This window comes from Anopheles gambiae, chromosome 2 (genome assembly GCF_943734735.2).
Source record: "Anopheles gambiae chromosome 2, idAnoGambNW_F1_1, whole genome shotgun sequence".
In the NCBI taxonomy this organism is placed as follows: domain Eukaryota; kingdom Metazoa; phylum Arthropoda; class Insecta; order Diptera; family Culicidae; genus Anopheles; species Anopheles gambiae.
Window position 1 is genome coordinate 19,040,920 of NC_064601.1, and position 19,572 is coordinate 19,060,491.

The 19,572-nt window shown below is 49.6% G+C and overlaps 2 protein-coding genes across 2 annotated transcripts in view; one reads left to right on the forward strand and one right to left on the reverse strand.

Moving 5' to 3' along the window:
• LOC1273654 (uncharacterized) overlaps nt 1-17,642 on the reverse strand; it is an 88,395-nt gene extending 70,753 nt beyond the window's left edge. The window contains exon 1 of the mRNA XM_061648034.1: nt 17,548-17,642. The gene's annotated coding sequence lies outside the window, so the exon portion shown is untranslated. The remainder of the gene's footprint in view (nt 1-17,547) is intronic.
• Nucleotides 1-19,572, forward strand: part of LOC1273655 (autophagy-related protein 16-1) — a 248,291-nt gene that overhangs the window by 75,399 nt on the left and 153,320 nt on the right. The gene's annotated exons all lie outside the window — the stretch shown is intronic.

A 19,572-nucleotide genomic window follows, 5' to 3' on the forward strand; every position in this document is an offset into this window, starting at 1 on the left:
GTTTTTTTTCAGTGCACTTTCTCTGGAGATGCTGCGCGTGCTAAGCGTGACCTCGAGTCGATGTACACCGCAAGGTCCAGAATTGAGTTGTGAATAATTCTGCTCGCGAACAATTGGCGCGCCAGACCCATAGGGCCCTTGATTACTCTGCCTGCTCGAACATAGCTCACGCAAAAGCCAAAGTCATGCCCCCCTTTCACTGCAAAGGCCGGGAGAAGTCATCTTCGGGGTTGCCGTGTCTTGACTTTCGGCGACACTAATTACTTCATTTTTCAGCCCCCAAGCAAAGAGATCACATCGCACCCGGTAGCAGCAGCTAAGATGTCATTTCCCTTCGTGGTGCGTGAGACTGCTGCTCACTGCCATGCAGACAGGTCCACTTGTTTGCGTGTGTCCCCGAGAAGACGACGCCGCCGCCGCTCATCAGCAAAAGAATGGAAAGGGAATCCGACGAGGCGGTCTCTCGCCCTCGGGGAGAAAGTATTGCTGGCGGTGCGACTGCACACGGCGATCGTTCCTGCGTCGGTGCGTGACTGGAATTGGAACCCGTTTAGAATACTGTGTCGACAGCAGGGAGCGGGACCATTTCCACGTTTGGTCGTTTCTTGCATTGGCTTGGATGGTGGTTGATGATGATGATGATGATGTGCGTGTGATGTGTTTATAAAGCTAAATGCGCCGGGTTTGCGTTGATGCGGGAAGCCGCGACACACAAAACACAACCGGTAAGGTACGTCAGCAGCAGCGGCATACGTGCGCGCGTCACTCGCGGGCCTTTCCTCTGGATGTAGGTGAGTGTGTCGCACGCGGCGCATGGCGCATTATCAAGCAACGGGTTGTTCAAGCGAACTTCCTGTCTGTCCTGTGGCAAGTGTTAATGACAATCGTGCTCAAGCTTGCACTGGATGTGTTGGCCGGCATCTTTCTTTTCTTAACCGATACACTTTAGCTTCTCAATATTTGCGCTGCGCGTTTGTTTAAAAGCTTGTAACACTTAGGACTCAAAAAGAAAGACATTTTTTGCGCCCAAATTCCGCATCCGATTTACGCCATCGTAGCAGCAGGCTGGCAACTCTAACGGCATTATGCAATTATGTTGCTTGCTTCTTTGCGCCGCACCGCAACTTCCCAGGCTGCAATTGGGGTCGAACCTGTCGAACGGTGCGGCTCCTCGGCCTGTTGTCAAATCGCAAACCGATCGCAGAAGCAGAACGATATCGAACGGTGCTGCGTTTGAGCGGCAAGCACTCTCTTGGACACCAGCGCCATCGATCTCGTTAGAGCATCGTTATTGGGTGGTTAAAAGGGGTACGCTTTACCGTGGTGGAAAAAATCAGCTTGCAGTGAAAGTCCCAGCATAGCTCGTTTGCGCACCGGCGTAGTAATGGATTTATTATTCACGCCAGGAAGGGATAGGGGTAGGCGCATACATTTTTATAGCCCTTTTGTGTGTGTGTGTGTGTGTGGGATGGGTTTGTTTTTTCCGGTTCTATTCGGTGCGCGAGGACCGAGGATTGGCCTGATTTTCTTTCCCAAGCGTTCCCGCTATCGCACGGTCGATGTGTAGTGATACCGATTCCACTTGCGAAGAATGCGCTTCAGAAGCATTGGGGGAACACCCAAGGAGGGGAATTGAAGCCAACGGTGGGAATGATGGTATGTTCCGTGGTGCAATCGGGTTGATCGGCTTTTATGAATGGATGGTTAATTAAAGCGGTTGCTTTGTACAATTACCATTACTTTGCTGTTGTAGTGTGGTGTTAGTAGCACCGTTTGGTTACCTCAAAGGAGGTGTTCTTCAATTGAACAGTTAAATAGTTCCGATGCATCATCAGAATGATGTTTGATTGTGGATAAATCATCTCAAGTCACCTTAAGACACTCTAACACTCATATTGAGAGATAGATAAAAAGAACTGTCAGAACAACAATGTTTGGGAATAAGTAAAAAGTATATTATTGGCAGTTCTAATAAAAAACTAATTCTTAACCATGCTTTCATATTTAATGCATGAGTAAACACATTGCACAGGGCATGAATTACCTATGCCTACCAAGTCAATCTGCAAAATTCCCCATGTCTCCTACATTCTACCCTTTCACCTTCTTCATTCCTCGCTTAGAACTGTTGATTTAACATAAATGAAACGTTAATGCGACTACTATCCGAAGGAATGCAGCAGCAACATGCTCTAATGATTCATGCCAATGCACCCGGGCTCCTGTCTTGTCAATAATTCATGTCCCTGCGCTGGCGCTTCCTACCATCCAAATTTGGGCAGAGAGAAGCGAGCTAGGCTACAGTTAACCCACGTCCTCGCGCTCGCAACTCTTAGCTTGACTTGTTTCGCTCACGCTCCAGAATAATTCATTGATTCTTCCAGCGGGTGAATCACTTACTAGCAAACACAGCCAGCGGAATGTGTTTGACATGCAACCGGCACCAGCCGTGTGTACGTGAGCTGTGTCTACCAGGTGTGTTTGTGTGTCTTCTTCCTTCAAATCCTACCCTGTTGCAAGAGGGAGGGAAAAAAACCACTCACCCCTAGAGGTAAACTAGAACGCACATGCGGCGCCACGGCGGTATTGTGTTTCCACTGTGCTCGATTTACTCTGAAACGCGGCAGAGCGACCGTACACACAGCTGCGAAACCGTTTGGCGCGAATTGTGCGTCAGCCCGAAACTGTTACAGTGGTTGTCTCCCCAACATTTTCCCTTCGGCCGCTAGAGGATAGTGCAGCTGCAGCAAGGGATGCTCGTGCATACAAACCACGCCAACCACTTGCTACTACCATGTCGTTCCTTTTACGGTCGTGATTATCATCGCTTCCCTGCTGGACGGGCGAGAGGACCCAGCGGGGACGTCTATTTAGCTTTAAATTATGTAAATATCGTAGACAAACTTCCTCGCGGGCAAACGGGACGGCAGCGGCAGCAGCTGGAATGCATTAGCCAAGGTGCTGCCGCGCGTCTGTCCGCGCAAGCGCGACAGTTTCTGCAGGCGTCCCCAGGCGCACCCGGCCCAGCGGGTGGATGCGTGCGCATCTTCCGGCCAGCCGAGGGGTGGGTTGGGCGTACGGTGAACAGTGCTGGAATGCACACACACACCGCGTAGTAGCCTATCCGGGGCAGGTTCTTTTCGTGCGCAGATCCCGGACTATGCCTAACTGCACTTTTCCAACAACGCTCACGCGGGTGATGGGTGTGCAAAGATTGTTTTCCCTTTTTTGCGTGTGTGTCGCTCGTGTGACTATGCAAAATGGGGGAAAAGGCTACCAACTGCTATTGGGGCCATTGGGTGAATACTTTTAGCAGAAGACTTACGTATAAGGGGAGGTGCGTACTAGCTTGATAAGGGGTTTTCTCCCGCGTTTTGACTCTAGTATCTTCAGAATGTTTCCAACAGCGGTGTGTTCGATTCGAAGAGCATTAACATACCTGTAAAGATAGAAAACGAAATGGAAACGATTAGAACAGAGCCGAGCAAAAGAAAGTAACATACAATGGGCTGATTTTTTGTTTAAACATTGAAAGCTTCGAAATTATTTACGTTCTCGTATGAAGCAACATCAGCATAGCGCGAGCTGCTGCAGCTTCCATCAACAATCAGCGCTCGCTGGCATACCGATTTCAATCAAAGCTCTCTGAACCAGTTTTCGCATTTCCCCCTTCGCTTCTTCCCGCTGCCTGCTGCCCGGGGGGGGCGAACAGGTTCTTTTCCACCGGTTGGCCGCATCCGCGGTAGGCTATTATCAATCGAGCACCCTTTCCTTGGGGCTCGCTCGCAACCAAGGGAAACTCGGCGCGTTAGATACAAACAGGAACGCGCACCTGTGTACAACTGCGGCAAGCAGAAGGGGAAGCGAGGTTTGGAAAACAGGTTGGAATGGCTAAATCCCGCTCGTTGTTCTCAATTATCGGTATCGAGTTTTCCGGTTTTGTGTGCTTTTCCCTCCGCATGCATACTTTACCACAGCCACCACCACAGTGCTTGGTGCTCATAAAAAGATGAAGGGACACATTCGCATGTGTGGTTAGAAGCCAGGGACACTGGAGCCATCTTTTGAGGCTGACGTGGATGGCCGTAGGAAGAGGAGGGGAAGGTTTGGGGCGCCGTCAATGATTTACATTGTCTTTATTTGGCTTCCCGCTACAAATTGCTTAAACCTCCCTGTATGGATGCTTGGGAGAGGTTTAATTCCTTTTTGCAAAATGTCCTCCAATGTACGAGTGTTTCCTTTCCCGAGTAGCTTCTTGTTGCTAATTTACTGTTAGCATTTAGCAAGATTTAAATAATAAATGCAAATACGCCACAGCCAGTGCGCTCCAGCGGTGAGCACGTTTGGATGTAAAACAACGCGTGGAAGGGGCCGAAGACGGATTGCTTCCTGACCTGGTTCGACTGAAGCGGAGGAAAAACAGAAGAAGACACGGTTCTCTTACTCTTGTCATTACCGCGACAGACAACCCGGGCTTGGGTAACACGTTGGGTAACGATGCATGATGGCAGGATGCTTACCACGCACACACCGAGACCAGTGTACCAAACAACTTCACACACGGCCGATCATTCTCCGCGTCAGAATGCGCTGGCCACTGCACCCAGGTGCTGCAGTGCTTTGTGTGCGTTCTGCTTCTAATTGACCGGATGTGCCACCCATCGGGGGCTGTATTGCTGGATGATGATACATCTTGTTTTTTTTATACGTTATTTATAGCCCACAATCCACTCCCGGTGTCAGTGAACTGCTTGTCGTGTTTCATTCACTGAGATGCAGCAGTTCCGAAAGTGTTCGACCCTCCGTGCGCGTAAGGCAGAATGATGCGCGATGGTGTGCGGAAGATACAATGACACATTAGCGGGGAAGTGAGAAGTTTTTCAAATAAAAACACTTTAACTGAATGACACACACGGACACGCGGGAAAAGCCGCGCACTGGTAATGGTGTACTGTATGTAAAGTGGGGAATACTTTTTCGGAGTTTCTCTTTTTTTTTTGCTTTTTAAATGAAAAACATTACCCATTTTTCTCACCGGAATTACGAACCGGTGTATGGAATCGAGGGGAAAACTTGTTGTTTTTCTTTTTGTTTGGTTGTTGTTGGCTGCGTGCTCTATCGTGACTTGTGCGTGCCGAATTCTGGTTTCATCTATGTCCATCCATCTTCATCCCCTCTCCTCCTCTCCCCTAATTTACCACCCTTAAAAGGGGCAATCAGATGCATCGGATTATTTTCACACGACCATTCACATAAAGGGAAGATGCTGTCCCGCCGCGGCTAAACGAGAGTTTGTCCACACTTTCTCGCCTTTTGCGTTTGCCAAAATGTTGTGTACAGTTTTACTCCCATGTGCTTTGGGGAAAATGAGCAGGGGGAAGTTGCTAATTTTCCTTCACTTACGCGGGTAAGTGGCGCAACGAAAGCGATACACGAAGAGAAGCAGATCGCATTAAATACCGTGCGCGCGGGGGGCTCCCGTCCGTCCGACACCCTTCCGTCCCGAGCGTGGCTTAATTTTGATGAAAAGTGAAACTCATAACTGGGCGGGTGCAGCGGAGGGATGAAACCCTTTATTCTTTCCCTTTAATGATGATTTTTAACGCATCTCGCATATATCGCGCCCAACGCCCCGATTCGCGGTGGGAAGCTGAATGTTTCACTTTCGATCACCAGGAAAAGCAAAGCCCTCACGCGTCTGCGCTTTTCAGGTTACGCTTCCTGCAATTGAATTCCGTTGCCGTGGGGATTTTTGTTTTTAATTACTATGTATTGGAAAGCAACCACCGTTCCACCAAACGATCGTTCCCCGTTTCGTGGTCTGTTATTTTGTTACGGGGGGAGATTTTCCAATGGGAACCAATGGGAACGCGAGCTAGTTAAGGCTTGTTAATCAATCAACCCAACGTCAACGTGTCGGTGGGAGGGGGGGCAGAAGTTCATGTGCAAATAGTAGAATTCTTTAGCCGCTGTGTATTCTCTTGGGAAGTAAGCGGAGAGCTGAAAATGGGTAGTCTGAGGGAGCATCTGCTGCTTTGCAAAGGCTGAACGGCTGAACGGGGCTGACAAATTGCTAACCTACCAATCAAGCGCTTCATGAATAATTTATTACCCACCTCTATCAACGGCGGTTCGGGCTGTGTAAATGCAAAAAAAAAGCGAGACGACAGCCTCCCGAAGGGGGATGATCGCGCTGGGCTTTTGCAACAGCGCGTCAACGCGATCCATTTATCTCTAAGTACTGCAGTCAAAGCCCTACAGTGCAGACGTGTTGCTTTCAGCAGCACACACAGTGGCAACACACACACAGCACAGCAGTCAACTGTGTTGATTTGAATGTCACTGGGAGGGAAAACCGTCTGGCTGGCAGGTCCTGCCTAACAATAAGAGCATAAATAAGAGAGCCCACACACGCAGCCAACAGCGAAGCGCCTTCGCTTCAACACTCCGTTGCCGGTGCTGATGTTCTGATGCTGAGCAAGCAGTGAGAAGAAAAAAACATCCCCCAGCTGACTAGATTGTGTCCGCTTGATCTGTGCCGTTCTCGATTGCAAATCAAAGCCGCTCTATGTGAGCCTCCCCGTGCAGGGGGCCCAAGGTTGGTGAGAAATTAAAAGGTGATCCATTTCGCAACAAGCTTCATCACCCATTTGCCTGCTGGGAGCCGCGGCGTCCCGTTTCCCACTTCCTTGGCAAGTGATGCTGATCATCGTCGTCGGCCGAATGCAGCGTTTCGCTTGCATATCAGGTGTGTAGCGTCGCAGATACCGACCCCGACTTACCATTGAAGCCATTGAAGCCGTAGCAATGTTGTCAGGCTCGAATGTGTCGGGATGGTTTTGTGGCTTTGAGCCGATGTACAGAATGGATGGATGCATTATTTATCGTAACCTTAATGTGCACCTTTTGCTGCAAAAATGGTAGCCGCACAATGGTGCAATTCTTCCGGTGGTACAAAGAGCGTTGTTGGCTGCTGCTCCCAGGCGGGACAGCGCTCGTCAAACGGTGCTCCTCTCGTTTAGGCGATGATTTATTTCTACGACAGACACGTTTGGTCGTTTGGCTCCGGTTTTTAGAGTGTGGACGTCGCGGTTAGCAAGAATTGATGCAGATCAAATTTCCAGCTACGGTCGAAAATAAGAAGGATTAAGTGTACGATAAGATCACACAGAGAGAGAGAGAGAACGAGATGATGACAGGGTGAAATTAGCATAAATATTTTTGCCTTCTCTCTAATTTTATGACATACTCCCGCTGGGGGGAGTCACGTAAAATCAAACAACAATGAGTAAAAAAAAACAGCAGTAAATGGGGAGGAAGGTAAGCAGCTGCTTGTTTTTTTATGAAGCGGGTTGAACACAATTTAGGTCCCAAGGGTGTGATGGAAAATGGGGAGGATCGCCACTAATCGGTCGTCTGACTTCACCCGTCCGTCATCGAAAATGCGGGATGACAAAACATATGCAAAACAAACCGCCGCAACTCCCTTGGGCCATAACATTCGTGCATGTGCGTGCGTGTGTGTGTCTTGGTCCGGGATCGTTTGTGCGTGTGTGCAAAATATCCCGTTATATAATCTTTTCTCAACCCCATCCTATCCTCCTATCCGGGAAAAGGACCGCAGCAGCAACCTGTAACGCTGTTTGCCCCGTTTGCTGGTTAAGCTTATGTGACCGACATAAATCAATATTTGCCGTGTTTTCTTTGCATATTTTTTGTTGTTGTTGTTTGGCCGTTGTTGTTCCACGTTTTCTGTTCTCGGGATACAAACGCGTCATTTTTACAGCCTGCTTTTTTTGCTGGCCGGTTGTGGAGATTAAGTGTCACATTAGCCGCGCGTCACGCGTAAATCATCGTGTTCCGATAATTCACAACCCATGCTTTTAGTTAGCTCAGCCCGCTGCGCAAGAAAAAGGTACCGGGGTGGATGTGTTAGCAATTTGTCACTGTGCGGCGAAGAAACGGGTAAACTGACACCGAGAGAGTGCCTCATACGATCGAGGGGTTCGTCGCCTGGGGTGAATCGACTTTTGACATTGACGCCAACCGATAGTACACACCACCAAAAACCCTCATCGAGCTGGTTTCGTGGATATCGTCTCATCGGCATGGCGTCATTGCTATCATCGTTGTTTGCCTACGGGAGAGAGGATGAGTAAAAACAAAAGCCTGACCCCCTTTTTTGCTGCCTCTGTGCGCTCTGCTGGGGGGTTCGTGTCTTGTGCATCGGTATGGCCAAAAATGTCAACGCTGCGCATCATCTTCCGCAGTGCTTCGAGTGTTCCTATTTCGGTCATCAAAAGCTGGCCGGATGAGTGGTCGTCTCGCCAAGAACGCGCCGATTACCATCAGAATGGCCCGAGTTGGCCTTTCTGCAGTAGTGTTCGGTGGAAAGTTGGCGTCATCAGCGTCAACCGTGCGGCAGAACTCTCCACCTCGGTCATTGGCCGCTTATGGAGGACACTTGTTGGAAGTGTTGAGTTAAAACGGATTGGTAAGACACACAAAAAAACTGTGCCTCAAGAATGAGTCATATCCCAATATGTAATGCTGTTTGCCAAATCCAGAATCTCTCTCGCTTTGCAAACGAGCCGAAACGGATATGCCTGCCTGCCTGCCTTTGTTCCAGGTTGTTCCAGTGCGAGCGAACTCTGTTTTTGTGTCATTGGGTAGGTGGACGTGTGTGTTTGTGTACCCAATTTCGCGCTTGACCTTAATTTTGATCGAATGTTTGTCTGGTTTGATCACCCGGTTCTTGGCGATCACCGCCACCACCACCACCACGACGGGTTGAGTCACGGTCACGCAGAACACGCGGTTTTTGCGAGCAAAAGTGAAACAAGTTTCACCGGTTCTGTGTGTATCGCTCGAGGGGGGTGTATCCCTCGCATATGGGGGGGTAGGCAACCCGTGCGCACGCCGGTGGGGATTATTTTTGAATCGTGTTTTCTAAGCTTTCATCGGTTCGGCAAGAGTGTGGCCAAAGGGAAAAGGAAGGCTGAAGTTTTGAGCGAACCTCGAAAGGAGGATGATGTTCTGTGCGCTTTCGCTTTATCCCGTTTCATCCCGCTTGGAAGAGCGCGTGTGTGTATGTGTGTGGTATTGCGCCGCTCGTTCTCCGATGCAAACAGAGCAGACAAATAGCTTAACAACGGCACACAACCCGCATACCCCGGGGACAGGAAAACTGGGCTACGATTTGTTTTCCACGTGGGGCGTGTTTGTTCGTTCGCCGTTCGCACATGAGGGAAAAAACAATTAACAAGCGACTGTCGCTTGAACGCTCACGAAAAGCGCTCATCCCGTTCCCGTGCCGGGACCGCCGTTTTCCCTTCCAGAACAACACCACACTAGACCTAGTTTTCAGGTATGCAAATTTTGTTAGAACCAGCAGACCGCTTACAGGCCGTCCCCGTTTCGCGGCTGGCGGAACAGTGCAAGCCACCATGTGTACTGTGGTGCTTTTGGGATGTGGTGTGTTTTTTTTTCTTTATTTGTCGTGTCTTCACCTACCACCAAACAACAGTTCAGCAAACGCCGCACGGATAATGTGCACCATCGGTTCGGTGTCGTGTGGTGTGCAAAAAACAAAAAAAGCTAACGCGACTTGTACGCCGATCGCTTCTGTTTGCCAAAGCATCCAGCAGAACGTATGCCCGCGGTAGATGTGTCGCTAGGGTTGTACGCGAGGAGAAAGTGTATGATCCTTCCTCGCAAACGCAAATAGGCCAACGACGCCTCTCGCTTGCGCACACGTTTGCTGCTGGGTCACTGTGGTGTGTCGATTTGTTTTTATTATAATCGGCTTTTCCCGATAAAGTTCGCACGCAGAAGCAATCGTGGCGGGGTAGGGAGCAAATGAAACGGAATGAGAAATACTGTTTGCGTGCCCAAGCGTGTGTGTTATTGTTCGGAGACGTCGCGACGATCACGTTTGCCACCGGGATGCTGGGCACGGGAATAGGCCCGGTGAGAAATTATTCCAGCATCCCATCCTCTGAGCTACACACAAACACACACACACACACACACACACACACCACCCGTGTAGCCCGAAAAACTGGTTGGAAAACTGGTCGGCAATCGGTGAACGGTGCTCAATATGAAGATCGCTTCGTTCAGCTCGGTAGGTGGAATTTTCTTTCCCTTTGCGCGCTGCGCGCGACGGTGAAAGAATCCTGATCGGGAGCGGGAAGGGTTACCCTGCCCGTTAGGCGACGTCACGGGGTAGAAAAAGACACTTTCCCCATTTCCGTTCCGATCGCAGCGGGCTTTGATGCAGCTCCCGGGAGGGGGGGGGGGAGATGGAAGACGGCTTTCAAACGGTTGTTTTCTCTTCTATTCCCTTTCCGTTACCGAAGCTGGTGCTGCTGCTGCTGTTGAGAACATATTTCAACGCGACAACAGTGGTGGACCTTCCTCCCGGGAGGCGAAGCCGATTGATGTACGAACGCGGGAAACGCGTGTTAGGATCGTTACAAAAAAAAAAAGAGTGGTGAAAAATCGAAGGAATGCTTGCACAGTGTGCAGTCAGCCGGCGGGTAGGAAGCGACGAACCCCGCTCCCGGCAGTAACTGATGGAAACACGCTTGCTGAAGGTCTTTTTTCCCCTGTGCACATGACGAGAGGTGTCTTACTTGCGCCTACCCCCTGTTTTGGTGCGGCCAGCTCTCCGTGCGAGAATGTGGGTCATGTGCAGGCAACTGAGCAACTGCTGGAAGGTACACCGGTAGCTCCCGCTAACCCGTTCACTCAGAATAGAGACATTTACACAAACACGATATATGTGGCAAGGCGGGGCGCCCCAAATGGCGTACCGTAGTAGGGAAATGCGTTCGATTTTAAAACCTCGATCGCAAATCGAACCATTGCTGTCGAACGCGTTTGCAGCGCGTTAGTGTACGGGGGTGCGCCAAAAAGGTGGCAAAAGGTTGATCGTATCTAATCACAAATTATGAACCACAAACCGTGGGGCAGCTCCAGCGGGGGGGGGGGGAGTTATTGCGTGCGCATTGCGATACCCTTTGGCGCTCGTTGGTTTGCGCTCACTGTGCGGTTCGCTTTCGCACGCGTCGATTGAAAGGTTTATAGCAACTTCGGGCTGTACTTCCGTGCCTGCCATAATTCAAAGCTTAATCATGTTGTTTGTGTGCACACTTTTCGTTGAGAATAGAACTCTGACCTAAATTGTGTTGGCCCCTTGGTAACAAACGCAAACGGAGGAAGGAAATAGCATTTTCACCCTTGTTACATGTAGCTTGCTAGCTTTCTTACATTTGGACTGTGATTATTGAGCTTTCCTTTGGGAAGAAAAACAAAGTAACTGCACTTGATGTAAGTTCCCTGTACTACCTCTGCTGAGTTCTCAAAAATTACTTAATTGACCGTGGGAGGCGGAGGCTGTGTTGTTCTATTTGCCCGTTCTTTGCGATGCCCTGCCCTTTCACCCCCTTTTGCCTAGTGGTTTACCCCTAAACGGACACAGTGATAGAACGTACTGTGCTTCCTGTGCCAATCGGCCACCCCCCCCCCTGCGCAATCCATGTATGTGTGTTTTAGTTTATCTTAATTTTGTGGAATAAAAACACCAGCCACAGTGTCCGCCCTTGGCCACATTAGAAGCTCGCTTTTGGACAAGCGTTTTATGTAGAAAATACAGGAAAAAGAAAAAAAAAACCGCTGGACCTAATCGTGCATGTTGTGTGTGTGTATGATTTCTTGATGTGTTTTTGTGCCCAACATCTCCGGCGCACAAGAAAGATCCCGTAAATGAGGATTCCTTTCCGGTAGTAGGTAGGTCTCGGCCATCGGTCCCAGCCGCCCAGAACGGAACGGAACGCCGCCCAGCAGCCACGTTCTGGCATCGGCTAACCATCCATCCGGGGTGAAAAGCGTCGAGCGCAGCCGACCGGGACTAGTGCTGCCAACACCATCACCACCACCACCACTGGTTCGACGGCAAAACGGTGCATTTCGCTTCGGGGCCTTTTTTTCCTCGGATTACCGTTTAGAAACGCTGCGTGAAGCTGAGATTGTAATCACCTAATTAAGAAGTTTTTCCTCAATTTCGTTCAGCCCTGCGCTTGGTGGTGGTGGTGGTGGTAGTGGTGTAAATAGACAGCAAAACACGGACAATGGTGAGGTATGAGGTTTTTCATTTTCCGTTGAATAGCGTGGATCTCTTGCCATCTCCCTTAGAAGCTCATCTCAGCAACGAATTGAGAAGCAGTGAGCTGTAGGTTAGGATTTGTTTCCACACGAAAAGAACGTTTATAGTATTTCTTCAACGAATCACACCCAAAGAAAACATTGAATTCAACTTTTGAATGTTTTGTAACAATCAAAGTATCTCAACAAAATATCAAATACACTTCTAGTGGATCTACTTTATGAGACGTTTTGCAATAGGTTTTAGTAAGAACCTATCACAACACTTTGACGCGCAAGCGTTGCCGTGCTCTTGGTTGTACCGATTTTTGACAATAAATTATGACTGCAAAAACTGTAAGTTCAACATAAAAACACAGTTTCTCATTGCTTCCACTGGCGAATGCTTCTCGGAAGGGTGGAATGTCTTGTGTGGAATATTTGCATGCCACTACATCGAGCTGTTCTGTTCCGCTGCCAGTTTGCTGGTGCTTCGTTAACCCCCGGGTTGTGCGTTTCTGGCACACAACAACACCCCGTACCCGACTGCAAACGTGTGAATGCAGCCGCCGTAACTGTAACACTGCGGAAAGGATAATTGCCGCCCCGGGCTGTACACAACCGAAGCGCGCGCGCGCGCCCGCCTTCCCTGCAGCTTGTGCGCACACTCGATGCGTTTCATATTCATTGCTGCTGATTCATGCAGAATGCAAATCATCCGTGAATTATAATTCATTTTCCAGCAGCTTCCGAACGCATGCGCACACATATTCTGCCCTGGGTGCAGGAGAGAGGGTGGGGAACAGAGCAGTGGATCGTTAGGTGGAATTTTAAATTTAAAATCAATGCTTTCGCGCGCTTCGCGCCTAGTGCCTGGGTGATTGGAGAAATTGATTCTACACAGCCAATCATTAATCCTTTTCCGGGCGGCACTGTGTACGGGTGTGTGTGTGTGTATATATGTGTGTGGTCGAGGTCCAATTTGTACCTTCTTGTCGCGGCATAATTCTACAAGAGAAAACCCGCAACAGAACGCAACGGTGGTGTTGTTTTTCTTCGCTGGTAGTTAACTGGTTCGAGGAATCACGTAGAATGGCAGCGGTGCTGCTGCTGCTGCTGCATTTCAATGCGATCGTGTTAGATAATTATTTAACTGTTTATCACCAGCGGTGTACGCGCGGACGATCGGTGAGAATCGCCGATCCATAGCTCCGCGTGCGTGATCTACATTTTCGAGACGCAGGCGCGCTCGCGCATCGGTCAGCTTCCGAAACGGTATCGACTATTATTGGCCGTGTTTGCAGCCTGCTCCTGGTGGACGCTACTCCACTGCGGGGATGGGCGATTATGGGCTCATTCCAAACGCTCCATTCCTTCCCATTCCGCCTCATGCGCGCACACACACATTGCCTATTATCAAGCCAAACTCCTCATCTTGATTCCCTTTTCCGGTTCGGTGGTCCGTGATGTATCTGCACGGGTTCGATTGCTTCTGGAATGAGATTCTTGGCGATTCCCCAGCACGGGTCTCTCTAGCATTACTGCCAGCACACTATAACGATGGGTTATTGGTATGGTTGGTTTCGAGCCTACGATACTGGAGGGGATTTTTTTTGGGGATAATGTTCTGTTTCACGCCCGTTAAGAAGACGGAGTTGAAGAAGTCTCTCCATCATTACAAGTATCAATGGTACATGCGCGTTCAAATCATCCATTGACCCAGTGACGGAGGGTTTTCGGGACGGACTCGTAACCGATCGGAACGAATGCAGAGTGGAATTGGACAATTTAGTTACATCATTCGGCGGCTCGGAAACAGCACGATTACAAACTCGCACCAATGAAGACGACGAAAGCAACGCCTCGGCTCAGGGAAAAACGTGAAAAGATGTCCACTGACAACATGAACAGCAAGCAAAGGGGAAAAAACTGAACAGGAATGGGTAAAAAACGGCTACAATTTAAAACCGGAGCTCGGAGTCAAGGTTCGCCTTTCACCGGTAATCAGCTCGCCGAATGACCGAATGAGTGCTGTATTGCGTACAACGAACTTTCTGGCCAATGTGTATGTGTGCTTGGTGTGTCTGGGGCTCAGAACAGCTCAGAACCTGTAGACGCGAGCGTCTGCCCCGCTCTGTTTCGATGTTTTCTGCTCAATCTTTCTTCTGCACGATTGATGCACTTAGCGTGTTTCAGCACACTCGCAAGGGAAAAAGCGTGTGTGGAACAGCGGAAGGGGGTAGCAAAGCACATAAACGATCTCGCAACCAGGGAGCTACATCAGCAGTAGCAAATTAATCGGTCTGTGTGTGTGCATTCCGCTGGCGTTTATTGTTTCATTTTCTTGAAGGCTGAAGGAACGCTTCTGAACCAAACTGAGCCACTGAAACGGCCAAACGGAAGCAGGAAGAACACAGCTACACACTGGTTCAGTGTGTACCTCGTGTATATCAATATGAAACGCATGGAGGGGTATGGTATGCAGTTTTACACCACAGCAGCAGCCGTGCCACAGGAAGTATCTACCAACCTAACCGTGTCTTTTCTAGCGCTGAAGACACTCGCACCGTGCGCTATATCTGCTTCTTAGAATTGATTACATTCCGCATTGCTACGTAGGCTGCGCCACTGCGGTAGTGTGCATTCATCTCTTTACACTGATTTTTTTTTGTGTACGGTCGATGGAGGGTTCGTCGCCTTTTGGAAGCGCGTTGAAGTCTTTTGTGTGTTTGCTGCAGGTGACGCTCGCCATAGAGACAGCCATTTAATCTAATCTCACACTAACTGGCTCTAATGGGTTTTTTTTTCTTTCTTGAATTTACCGGACCACTTATCACACGCACACGTACGCAATGCGGGAGGCTGTGGTAGTTGAGGGAAAATAAGCGGCTCACAGAAAAATGGTTCTAGCTCGGTGAAACACAATCACACCGAGGCTGCATAGCTGGCAAGGGGCCAAACCAAACCAAAGGCTGGCTGGCAGACAGGCAAACAGAAATAAAAATCTTTAACACATCACGGACCGACCCCTTTCCTGGTGGTGGTGGTGGAAAGTAAAACAGGTGAACTCAATTTGTGTTTAATTTTGAACCATCCAGCCCCCGGACCACACTGCAACGCTCCTCGCCAACCCGCAAATGGCAATACAGGTGAACCCTCTCATCGGGCACCCACCACCAGTTGGTGAAGGTGAGAATTTGAATTTGTTATTTCCCAAAGGTGAATACGCAGGCACGGGCGTACGTGTGTTCTTTGCTTCGGGCTGCTGTGTGCGTTAGCACTTGTGGCGAAGGATTTGTTTTTCTACGTGTTTTCCTCCAAGTCCACGATTCTTCATCCTTCAATATTACACTTGCTAGGTGTGCTTTTCGCAGCAGCAGCAGTCTCTTTCGGGCTTAGGCCGATCGATTACCGTACACCTGAGGTTTGTTTGATTTTTCCTTTTTAGCCTTTTTTTTTTTGTGTTGAGTTTTGTTTCCCCGTACCTATTGTTTACGATCACGCACCGGGCTGTGTTTGCGGAGCCAACAGTGTTGCAAGGTACTTTTCTGCTTCGCGAGCAGCACCCTACCCTTTATGCCGTGTTGCTCCAATATTTGATGGGCACTGAAGTACCATCGAGGTGGTTCATGTGGCGAGGGTTCTAGTGGGACAACATTCTTGGCGACTGAATGGTTCAGGTTCGCCAGAGTTCCCGTTCTGCAAACGATCTTCCCGCGATCGGTTGTTCATTCACCGCGAAACAAGTTACGCGTACACACGCACACACACACACGTAGAGATAGTCGTTGCTCACGTTCTAGCACGTTGCAGTATAGTTCTGCGGGTTACATTATCACTTGACAATCGCATCCACTGGTTTGATCAATCTGATGAAGATGGATTGTTGGCAGCAGGCACCGGGTGTCGCCAGAAGAACGAACCGGTCCGCGCCGTCCCTGACGCTGTGGCAAGCAGGAAAACCTGTTGCGGACACCCATGTTCTTCTGCTGCACTGCGTACCTTTTCTCGGGACGAGACCCGCTCATCCTGCCGGCTGATGGCATAAGGAAGCATCTTTTTACTGTTATATCGCGAGATCTAGTTTTACGACAGATTTCTGTTCTCGCAAGCGTTAACGCCACTTGTTGTGCTTCCAGAAGAAAAAACTGATCACACAAAGCTTCACCCCTTAAATGTTGCGTTTAGTTTGGCACACTCAACTTCCATCAATACCGGAGGCAGTGCAACACACAAAAGCAAACCACCATTTCACACCTCATTTCCTGATTGATAGGTTTTTACCCCGCGTGAACTGCATTCAGTTTGGGTTTCTCGTTTGCCCCATTCACGGTTTGCACTTTCGACTGCACACACACACACACACGCGCACGTTTTAACCTGCTTTTGGCAAACCATCTCACTCACCAACACTTTCCAATCCAAGAGCAATCGATTTCGCATTCGCAAAACCCCGGCCAAGACCCAAACCACCCTGGGCTTTACGCAACGGAAAATGTAGCATTAAATGAGTGGATAATTGCTGGTGCTGTTTTTGTTTTATGCAAACGATTTTTGCTGTTGGTTCCGAAATTTCGATCCCCGACCTGTGTGGGTGTTTTCACCCACAGCAAATTGGTAGCCCCGACTGCGTCAAATGAACACAGTTGCCTACTTTCCGTTTAAGTTGGGAAAGGTTGAAAGACATACCAATTTCTTTTAAGTGTGTGAACAAAAAAAAAACCTCTGATGCTAATCCCCCATAGAAAACGTTGGACTTACACCAAAATCTTGAACAAGCGCTTAGAACATGGATCCATCTGTTCATGTTCGAAGGGAAAAAAGGGCCAGCTTACAAATGTGCCGTTCCTCTCTTCTACGGCGATTAAATCACTCGTGTTCTTTACAGCCCAATGGGCGACGCTCATCACATTATCCGATGGATCTTAATTGCTCGCCTTGCGCTTAAAGGTGTAAGCGATAGTTACCGATTAGATTGCCAAAAAAAAAAAGTCGGTAGAACGTACAGAACAAACCTCTCATTTGCTCGGGAGGCTTCCCAAAAAAAAGTACAGCGAGCATTGTCCGAACAAAGCAGCGGTACGGGTAGCCAGCGCTGGACAGCAGCTTGTGCAGCGTAAGGTTTTCCATCCATTCTACACCACACTCTACGGGCGCACGCTAATGAACACCATTCGGCCGTTCAATCGCGTAGCAATCGATATATTACCCTCTTCAAATGATCAGCGATCGCAAGATCGCGAAATCATTTCGTTTTCCCGTTTTTTTTTCTCTCCCCCGTTTTATACTCGCTTATACTCCGGGGTGCGCCCTCAACGGTATGCGTATGTATATGCATCGAAATCGATCCACACGGTTTGTGTCTGTGTGGAGGTCAAAAATCTCTTTTTCCTAACGTACCTGTTATTTTTGTTGCCTGGTGCGTTTGGTTCGCCTCGGTTGAAGTTATTGCCTCAGGTTCTACAGCTCCACTGGTTTTGCGGCAGTACCACAGAGTAGTTCGATGTTAAGGCAGGGGAATTTTCCGGCAGAAAATGCTAATGCTGCTTTTCACTGCTTGTTGAACACAGACACACAAACACACTCGGCAAACGGATCTCGGACTTTCGTTCACACTCTTGCAGACACTTGTTCTTTGCGGTTTGGGGAATTTGCTTCCCTCTTCGTATGTGCGTGTGTGTGTAGTGTAGCAAATTGTTTGCAGATGCAGAAAGAATCGAACTGCGCTACGTGCTGGAGGCAATTTTCCACTAACAGTATTCTCGAGTCGATTGGGGTTCAGATGGGGTGGGCCGTTGATGCTGCTGCTGTTTTTTTTCCACTTGCGTCGAAAATCACTTAGCGGCGAGCGGCTCAATTTTGCGTGCACACGTTTTCACCTCTGGGTACGGGTGGGAATAAAAGGAAAAACTACACTTTTCACTGAAAAGTGTCTAGCACACCGAGACGACACAGAACAACACCCACTCGTCACACACCTTTACAGGTCGAACCCCCTAAACGGCAAAAAAAAACCGAACGCGAGCAGCAATGCGATGCAATGCTGCTGCAGAATAGTGTCCAAGTCGAAGCTTGGTGCTGGGTTTCGCCTGACGAAGCTGCTGTGCTGCTGTACGTCGTCCGCTTTTCCTTCCGGGGAGGGGAGAAGACTTTTCCAAAACTGATCTTGACCGTACGAAGGTCGTCACTTAACTAAAGAGCATTGGCTGGCCGTGGGTTGTTATATAAGTTTTTTTCTTCCTCGTACGCGGGCGCTCGATTCCAGTGCCGCGGCGGAAGAGCGCGATCTTCTTCGGGGATGGGCTTTGGTGGGCGCTCCCGAACCCACGGGGAGCTGCTCGGGCTAGCTTCGTTTACAGCCGGCTCGTTCGCTTCTTCGGATGGTGGCGCTTTTGCTCACCGCGCGGTTGCTGCGCGCTTCTGCGAGAACGACGGCGGCTCTCCAAGCGAGCGGGAACGATGCTGTGCAGCTCCGTTGCATAATGAAGATCATGAAGCACGTCAGCCTTTTGCTCTGCGGCAGCAAGCAAGCTCATCCCGACGACTAGAGCCAGAGAGCGCGAACCACCAGCGCGAGAGAGCGACGCGAGACCTCGAACGCAACAACCTTGATCGTGAAAAGTCGCGCCAAGATCGGGCCAACTTGCTTGCGCGCGCGCGCGTTCGGCTCGCTCGGCATGCCGTTTGGCCCAGATCGAGCAGGAAGTTCAACGAACGACGCGGAAGCGAAAGAAAGCTCTCAAGCGGATCGCTCGGGGAGCGGTGCGGGAACGGATCGGGCGAAGGCACACCGTCGCCGAGGTCGGCGGAGCTGCGTGGTGGCGAGATCTTGAATTGGGGGGGGAGAGCAAAAGCTCTGAGGGCTTTGAAGCCCGCTTGCAAAGGAATGGAGCCGTACTCTCGCACACGCAAGGCACTCATTTCACCAGTCCGCCCGTCATTCTCGCTCATTCATCGTCGATTCTGTTTTGGGCTGCCGATCCTGGGGCTGCTTTCACTGAGTGACCGCGGATGTATGGCCGAGAGCGAGCTAAGGAGAGTGAGCGAGATGCTTCCCCGCGAGCATGGTTTGATCGTTCCACGGAGCTTTAATGATGTTTTGCTCCCCAGAGGAAAGACCGTTTTTGTTAAGGGGAAGACGGTACGCAATCACCGGTATGCGAATTGTTCGGACGGTTTCAATGCAAGTACCTTAACCTCTTGTCACCGGGAACGTTGCACCGTCGTGTGGCCGCAATGCCGATACGATGTACAGCATCGGTAAAGTGGCCCGCTTTTGTTCTTTTTTTTTTCATTGCTGTACAATGGTCCAGCAAAGCATCACCAGTACAATGGCCGAGAGTTGCCCTTGTCACTTGCCTATCGTGTGGTACCGATCAGTTTTGGACAAAAATGACCTAAAACTGCAGGAAATGAACATTGCTG